The following is a 9,676-nucleotide window of genomic DNA, read 5'->3' as shown; positions in this document are numbered from 1 at the left end:
GAGAGAGAGAGAGAGAGAGAGAGAGAGAGAGAGAGAGAGAGAGAGAGATGGAAGTAATACCAATGGAACTACATAAGGTACAGATGAGAAAGGGAAAAGAAAACTAAGCAGGGAGCAGGGCTATTTCTTGGGAGCATGGTCATGGCTGTACCATTTCTCAAGAGATGGCCTGTATAGGTCACGAATGTAGGAAGAAGACAATGAAACAAGTATAGCAAGACTGGTAACTAGATGCTGGCAAGTACACTCATGTAGAGATGTCTAGAGGAAAATACTGATACGTTTAAAGAGCTTTAAATAGATGACTCTCTGTTTTCTAATGATCTCTACTGGAGAATAATAGCTTATAAATGCCAGAGAAATGCAGACTTTAATACCTGAGTATTTTTAAACAAAAACGTGACCTAAAATAGAACACGGAGGAGCTTCTCAGAATCCATACAGCTGCATATTCAGTTTGCGAATGTGTTTCTTATCCCCCACCAACTAAAAGATGAACTGTATTCTGTTTCTTCACACCACCTTCCATCTTTCATGCCAGATTAGAGACTTTATGTGCCTAGATTAGATATATATCTTTTGATTATAAATGGTACTTAGGATTTTCTTGAGTTTGTTTTAAAATAGTAGTTTTCAACCTTTGGGTTGCAACCATTTTGGGGGTTGAATGAGATTTTCATAGGGGCTAAGATCATCAGAAAACACAGATGTTTACATTACAATTCATGACCATAGCAAAATATAGTTATAAAATAGCAATGCAAATAATTTTATGGTTGGGGTCACCACAACAGGAGGAACTCTATTTACCGGTCTCAGCATTAGAGAGGTTGACAAACACTGGTTAGACACATCTGCCACTTGAGTCCTGATGACGTATCCTTTCCACCTCTATTCTCCTGCCAACAATAGACTGGGACTCTGAGCAGGTGAGTGGGGTCAAGAATCCTACCCTTCAAGCAGATCTGCGGATTTGCTTCCCTGAAATGTAAAAGCCATAACCTACATCGCTTTTATTTGTGAGGATCAAAAGGAATAAAGCTTGCAAAAGTTAGAGTTGTTATTAGTGTTATTCTTCTCCTTTTGTTTCTCCTCTGGCTGCTCCTCTTCCTGTTCCTCCTCCTGCTCCTTCTCCTGTTTATTTTCTTCTTCCTGCTCCTCTTCCTGCTCTTCTTCCTACTTCTTTTCCCGCTCTTTCTTCTGCTTCTCCTGCTCTTCCTGCTCTTCCTGTTCATTTTCTTCTTTTTCCTGCTCCTCCTCCAGCTCCTCTTTTTGCTCCTCTTCCCGCTCCTTCTCCTGTTCATTTTTCTTTTTCTTCCTGCTCCTTCTCCTGTTCCTGTTCTTCTTCCTGCCCTTCTCTTGCTCCTCCTCCTCCTTTTCTCGCCTTTCCCTCATCATTTACAATGGAGGACTATATATATAAAGAGGTAGAGAATTCAAACCATTTTTAATACAGATATGTAACTGTAACACTTTGGCAAGTTTCTTTATTCTAAGGTTGTTTAGTCAGAAGTGGGACTGTGCGGGGGGGGGGACTTTTGATTATATGTAATTTCTTGGGTACTCTTGCTTAAAGATACATTTATGTTTCTGTGACCCAATCACTCTGTGTATTTCAGTTTAGTTAAATTTTTTTTTTCACAAGCTTGTCCCATTCTTAGCATTTTTAACCCATAAATGCTCAGTCCTGCAGACTATAATAATGATTCAGAATTCTGAGGCCCACCATCTTGGAAATCAGTTTTGAGGAGAACTGCCATCAAGAATATGCCGTGATGTCATTTCTCCAAGGGTGCTTATCACACATGCTCTTAGTGATTATTTTGTTTTGCTCTGTATACAAGCTTCATTACATTTCAGGAACCCAGGACCAGAGTATCCATACTATGTAATCTCTAGCCGAGCATTGTGGGGACACCAGGTGCCTCTGAGCAGATATTTATTGGCATCTATGTAAGACCAGGTCAATCATGGTTACAAATACTGAACTAGGAACCATGAAAGTTACAGAGGGACAGTTTTTTTTTTTAGGTACTGGGGTACTGGTTATGGTTTTATTTTTTGTTTTTGTTTTTGTTTTTAGCTTATTCACTTTACCTTCCACTCACTGCCCCCCCCCCCACTGGTTACCCCTCCCACAATCTTTCCCCTACCTTTTATTTTATTTTTGCTAAGAGGAGGTAAACTGAGTGAGGTTCACAGCTGCTGATAAACAGGCTTATCTAGTTAGAGCACTGAAACCACTTAACATGGTGAAGTTGTTAAAAGTCTAATATTAAACTTTTGTATACAAATAGCTGATTTTAACTTGAAAATATCTAAAATTAAAAAAGAAGAATGTAATGTGTTGTAATACATTATGTATCATTAATTTTCAATATTATGTAAATTGTCCCTGATAAAATTTGAATTATAAAAATAAAAAAAGAAAACATGAAAAAAATAGAAGAAGTCTTCATTACTGTATATAACACTGGTTTGTTTTGTTTTGTTTTCCTCAACTGACTAGCCAACACAGGTACCATTGGTTAAACTTGAACCCCATGCTTGTCTGGAAAATAAATTTTATTAAATTATTCTAAGGCAAAATGTTCACATAAAAAGTAGAGATGTGCATTAGCTTTGAACTCTCACAAGAAAACATGTTGGATAAATATATCATAAGACTTTACTGATGGTTGCTTGGCATCACAGGGCTCATACAGTTTTTATATAAAATAACAGTGCATCTTCCACAGAACAATTATATACGCATTTTCCATGAAGTGACTAGAAAATGGACACCTGGCAGAATCTTGTGATTGTTTGTGTGGGAATTATATCAATTCACATCTAACCTTTTAAGATTAGCAAGTCAATTTTGTGAGACTCTGCCTACATATAAGAGAAGAATTTAGAAGGACTTAACTCAATAAGCAAAAGGAGTTTTAAATGAATTTAGATTACAAAATCACATCTTAATGAAATAGAAATAGCTTAGAGGGGAAAAAAAATAAAACCACAATCAGTGATGGAAGCACCCTTCAGTGTGTTTAGCTTATCAAAATGTTCCTAAACGATTCAAAATGTGGTTCATGTGATAAATATTTTCTATACTGCAGCTATATGTTGACAAATGAACAACATGCACTGTTGGTGAAGAGGCTGTAAAGTGTCAAATACTAATTATCATGATTATGATTTGAACTTGTCAGAACTAACATCTTGACATCTTGGAGAGGATTTGCAGAAGGCTGGGAGCAGAACATGCTACAAATTCTTTTCCATTTGGCTATTATTAAACTGGTGAGACTATACAAGCACCAGTAATGCACACCACAAATGCTCGTGCCCATGATAGAACTACACACCTATAAATACTGTTCTACACAATACCGCGCTATATAGTATTACACCCGGAATACTGCATTATACTGCTGGGCCCCTACATTTGTTTTAAGAAGTTTTGCAGAGATTGTACAAAGATTTCTTATGTGTTTTAACTGAAAAAAACAATTTTCAGGTGTGAGTTTCTTCTTGCATTTTCTTTCACTCACATTTAATTAGTTTAACATTAGGAGACTAATATTCATCGGAATAGGAGATAGGATCGAGATGCCTTTCTGCTTGTAACTAGCATAATTTGATTAGACTTGAAAGAAAACCCTCATACCAACCGTTGGCCCTAATCTATATAACTTCCACCGAATGCTGTAAGTGACAGCAGGCTACAGGAATGAGGACTTTAGGTAGTAGAGGGGAGTTCTGCAGAAAAATTTTATAGGCAATGACACAAGCCAAGGACTATTCCAGAGAATAGACTGGTCAGTCCAAGTTTCAGAAACAGTGTGCAAGTCAGGACGGAGATTTGGAATGAAGAGGTGAAGTTGCTCATTCGTTTGTATACCCTGTGCTCTGACGCACGCATCCAGGACTTGGGTATAGGAATTCCATTTCTATGCCTCTAGCACCGAGCAGAGTCCATCCTGGAGCACACCAGGCTGTGTTTGGTCTGTTGTTTGAACTCATAAAGCAGCATCACTGGTCGGAGTTGAGAGCTCTTAAAATCTGTCTCCGTTTTCCCTAGGCTCCGTTTCCTGCTCCCCGTATTCAGCTCACAGATGGCACTCTCCCAGGGTTATTTGCTGTTCCTGGAACACACTGAACACTATGCAATCAGGTTTTTGTGCTGGGCCCAGACTGGTTCCTGTGTCTCTTCCTTTTGAAATCTCATCTATCTGTTTCAGCCCAGTTCAAACTCCCAGGTGTGTGTCCAAGTGTCTGTACAGGTGAGAAAGATCTGACCTTTCTCTAACCCTAGCTAGATTTAATTTTATCTTCACTGTGCTACCCTGTAATTTGTTAAATCCCCTTGGCTTGCATTATAAGCTGGCTATGCATGTCTGGATTGTCCCTACTGGCTGATTGTTCATTGAAAATAGGAATTATATTGATATGTTCATTCATTCACAACATGTACTGGGCGTTTTGTATGTGTTGGGTGCTGTGTTGAATTTTAGATATGTCGGAGTGATGGTAATAAGCAGAATGTATTTTCAAAAAGCTCATATTCTAGTTAGGAAGTAAAGAAAATAAACAAACACAAAGATGAGTCTGATGCTAAGAACATGGCTGAAATTAAAGGGAAGGAAATGGGGACACACACACACACACACACACACACACATGCAGAGAGATTAGCAAGTCCTAGGGCTCCAAAACAAGAGGGGCTTGTAGAGTTTGCTGAAGGACAAAGAGAAGAGGGTGGGGCAGTGGAAGCTGTTAAAAAGTCGAAAGAAAGCAGAGACCTAGCAGGAGTTCAGATCAAGTGATGCCTTATTTGCCACAATACATAGTCAGGATTTTACTTCAGATGATCATAGAAAGTATTCCATGAGTTGTAGGTTGAAGAGTAACATCCCCATATTCATGCTTTAAAGGCATTTCCCTTTTTGCTTGTGTGCAGAATTGTAGTAGTGCAACTGCTCAACAGGAGATGATGGTAGGTTGAACCAAGTTGATCAATATGGAATCTCTAAGAAGCTCCCTCTGGAGCCCCATCTCATCTTCTGGGTATGGGGGTGATCCCACTATTTGATAACTTGCTACACCTCTACTCAGAATATAGAATCTTGTGGCTTATCACCTTTTCAGGGAGGCTTTTTAGTATTTTTCACTGATTTTTTTTTCTAGTTTTGGTAACAACACATCTTCATTTGATCAGTCTATTAAGACAGAGTTGGTCCTGAGGCCACCTCAGGCTCCTTTGGTGCGTGAATCCAGGATAGCACCTTGCTCACACTTACCTTGGTTATGAGAGTATCTTCGTCAAATCCATCACTCTGGGTTTCCACCTTGGGTTGTGTTATTGCCAAGGGTTCCAAACTGCAAATGTTTCTGAGGAGGAAAATGAAATCTGACTCCTCGTGAGCCTGGGAACTCACTCACTAGAGTAGTGGAATGAGAAAGAAGGTCAAACTAGAGTTTTGTCGCAGTAGTATGTCTGTGACTTTGTACTGCACACTTAACTCACTCTGTTCCTTTCCTCCAACGATATTTAAAACAGCCAGTGTTGTGACATGTCGAAAGCACATCTCACTCCAGGCCTGTTGGTATCTCTTAACATCTAAGTGGAGGTTACGTGTTGCTAAAATAATGGTCAGTTGAGACTGACACCACAAAAGCTTGATAGAGAAAACTGGGAGATATTTGTCCAGAAAATTATCAGTTTGATTCTTTAATAAAGAGTGATATGTAACAGGAATATATGTATTATACACAATATATTTATAATACTGTATATATGAGGACAATGTGCATGTTAAATTTGACGCTTTTACAGTAAATTTTTATGATTTGTTTTCTAAGTACTTGTCTTTTGGGGGCACATATTAGATTTAGTATTTAGTACTGTATTTAGTACCTAATCAAAGTTAAGTATAAGGGGAATGAGGTCATGTTAGTAAATTTGTTACTAATCTATAGAGTACTAGTCCATGGATATCTATACATGAACACAGAATATTTTTATAAGTTAATATTCAAAGAGGAAAGACTTGATGCTTAATTTAGCCATCTGTCCATCTACACACAAATGCCTACATGTGTTCACACATTCATAGTCTAGAGACACATACACATAGAATATCATAGATGTCTCTATAGCAGTGTCTATATTTTCCATACATGTATCCACACTGATAGACATATAAAATGCCATATTTATATTATATATAAATACATCATATAGTGTATATATTTAGTCATCAGTTTGTATTTCAAGCTTATTCTGTTGTGAAAGTCATTTGAAGTGAATTAAGAAAATATTTAGCCAACCTTATGCTGGTTATGTCATAAGTGACCTTTGTGAAATAGAAAGTGATTGCCTCCAGACTAGGATTGAGAAAGGTCAATGGGCAATTTAAAATTTAAAGCCGAGTATATTTTTTACAACTTGCCCATGGAGAGGCGTTGTTTTGCTCTTTGTCTCTTGGCCTCTGTCAGGAACAATGGGGATAGTAATTTTTAGTGATTATAGATCAAAGTAGAATGAAAATAATTGTGAAAAACTTTAACAGCTACAGAGCATGGTTAATTAATGTCATTTGTTCATCACTGTATCCCACGAGAAAGGCAGTTTTACACTTTCATTGCATCAAAGTAAATGGAGACATAGAGAGGGTAAATGATGTCACAGAGTCATTAAACATGCTCTGTAGATCTGAGGCAGGAATCTCAGTGTGATTGAAAGACTATTTCCCCCTCTGCATTAGTCTGTTAGCCAATAAATTGATAATGATAATGACTGCTCCTCATATATTTATGGGAGGAAACCTTACAAAAAAAAAGAATTTCAAATGCAAGTATAGGCTCGGAGGGGCACATTTTTCTTTTCTTTAGAAGCTGAGCTGAAAAGATCACTAAAGAAGGGGACAATGTTACACCCCAAAAGACCATTTTACAACTGTATGAAACTTGGCTATGCATGAGAAGGCATAGCAGACATCAGAATGACCTAGGTTCATTCTGTTGTGCTGTCCAGTTCTGGGAAGAGATACAAGTTTGTTTTCCATAAAGTCTCAGACACAATATACATTATAAAGCAATTTATGATGGCATATATTAGTGCCGCAAAGTTCAAATGAAAAGATACATTTGAAAATAACAAAGAGGAAGAACAATCAGTAAGCTGGAGGCTATGGGAGACATGCTACTTAAAGAGAAACTGCCTCTCCATCCAGGGGGTTTCAGCACTGTTGCATGTCCTAAAGTTATTTACAACAAACAGATGAAGTAGTTAACTCTTAGTAAAGCTATGGCCTGTCACTCATCTGTCTTGGAAATGATGTAGTGAAAAATGTCCTTAGCCAAGTGTTTTAGTAGAGACTTTTTTTTTTTTTTTTTTTTTTTTTTTTGAGTAGAAGATTCTGTGAGGAAAACCTGAGTAGCTGCAGGGCTTAAGGGACTCATGGGACAGTGTGCTGGTTTGAATAGGAATGGCTCCATAGAACTGATACAATTTGAATTCTTGGCCCTTAGGGAGCAGCACTTTTAGGAGGTGGAGCCTTGTTGGAGTGGGTGTGGCTTTGGCGCAGGAGGTGTGTCCCTAGAGGGCGAGCTTTGAGGTCTCAGTAACTCAAACCAGGTTTTTTTTTTTTTTAATTTTTATTTATTTTTTTTCTGCTGCCTGCAGATCAGGATGTAGAACTCTCAGCCCTTTCTCCAGCACCATGTCTACCTTCAGGCTGCCATGCTTTAAATATTTTCCTTTATAAGAATTGTCACGGACATGGTGTCTCTCTTCACAGCAATGAAACCCCAACTAAGACAGACCGGAAGCAGAAAGGCACTTGAGATACACTTGCATGATGGGGTCTGACAGTGCGCGCAAGGTTCAGTGCGCTGCTGCTGATGCTAGGATCCCCTGGATTGCATACGTGTAGACCCAAGTTTTGGCTGCACTAGTTAGATGGACACTGAATCTTTGGGACAAACTCTCTGCTTCCATCCTCCAGTCTCTCTCCTCTCTGTAGCTAATTAATGATCTTAACATTTTGGTGTCTTCCACAGCTTTTTATCAAAGTCAGACTCTCTTTTACATACCAATGCTAAGTATTTGTAAAATTATTCAACCTGAGCACAGTTTCTTATTAAGAATAATAGGTATTACAATTATTTTTGCTTGAATACAAAATGTTTCACGCTGAAAAGAGATTATTCCTGCTCAATAAGCATTATTATGAATAATGGTGTGCTACCTGAAGGACAGAGTAGAGTTCTTAGAAGGAAGAAACTGTTCTGCTGTTCTGTGTTTCACAGATCTTTTGAAAATGATGTTTATTATTTTGATTAAAATATTGCAAAGTACGAAGAGTGACAAATTGTCTGATCATAGCTTCTGAAGGTAACTGCCATTAATATTTGTCATGTGTTTTTATGTTTATTTAATAACTGGGTCATATATATATATATATATATATATATATATACATATATATGTACATACATGTATGTATACACACACACACACATATATATATATACACACACATATGTATGTTTGTATTTATATATAGTTTCATACTCACTTTATATATAGCAGTGTATGGGTTTACCAGGTATTCAGTACTATGTGAAAACATTAATTTTTATATTTATTACATATATAATTTTTAATAAAATAATTCTTTACCCACATATGTGCCGCTGCTTTTTTTTTAATAGGAATGATCTTTTATTGGGGGAGGGGTCATCAATCCTTCTTGACTGCCACCTTCCTCAGGGCTGCCAGCATGTTGCTTGGCTCCTCCTGCTTTCTCTTGGTGCGGATGTGCGTGCCCACCCTCTTGATGAACTCGAGTGTCTTCTTGTCCTTGAACACTTTGAGCGACTCCAAGGTATGCCACTCATAGGGCGCAAAGCTGCACACTTCCTGGGTCATGTCCCTTATGAACTTGGTGTGCTTAGTGAGGTGCCCACAGCGCCATCTGTGTCTCAGTTGCTGACATTCTTCCTCACCTTGTGGCCCTTGCTGAGCCCCAAGGCCATGAGGTAACACAGGGCCATGGCTGCTGCTCTCCGATGGCTGGGACATGAAGCCACCTGTGTGTTCTTATCTATTGTTTCTTTTATACATTAAATAGAACTGTTATAAAATCTTTGTGTTTTAGTTCTTTTAAAAGTTTTTAAATTCTACTAGTGTGCACCTGTACATATGTGTATGATGTGTGTGTGTGCATGTGTGGAGGTCAGAGGACTATGTTGAAGTGGCCAGTTCTCTCTTTCTACCTTTGTGTGGATTCTGTGGTTTCAAACTCAAGTTTGAGGGATAATCACCTTTACTGGTTGAGTCATTTTGCCAGCTCCCTGTATCTGTTTGCATATTTATTTATCTAATTAAGTTTTATTTGATTTCTCTTATCAGTATTTTTTTGCTTCTAACATAAAACTTTTACAAATACGTAGATCATATAAGCAAAATTATAACTAAATCTTATCTTCAGTGCTACGGCAAATGATTTTGCTTCTTAAAATGTAAATTTTAATGTCCCTGTAAGCCTATAGAATTTAGTCTTAATACAGCAAAACCCCTTTATTTGATGTACATTCCGCATCTCATGGAATATAGTTCATGCCTTGCTTCTTCCAGTTTTTTTATTATTATTATTATTATTTTCTTTATTTACATTTCAAATGC

General features: G+C 37.8%; 1 pseudogene; it reads right to left on the bottom strand.

Annotated features, from left to right (window-relative positions):
- Window positions 1-8,731: 8,731 nt before the first annotated feature.
- LOC110319502 lies at window positions 8,732-9,045 on the bottom strand (annotated as a pseudogene).
- Window positions 9,046-9,676: the final 631 nt, after the last annotated feature.

The sequence above is a fragment of the Mus pahari genome, chromosome 3 (assembly GCF_900095145.1).
Source record: "Mus pahari chromosome 3, PAHARI_EIJ_v1.1, whole genome shotgun sequence".
NCBI classification, from domain to species: Eukaryota; Metazoa; Chordata; class Mammalia; order Rodentia; family Muridae; genus Mus; species Mus pahari.
The sequence above is the reverse complement of the archived record's forward strand: the minus strand, read 5'-3'. Positions and strand labels throughout refer to the sequence as shown.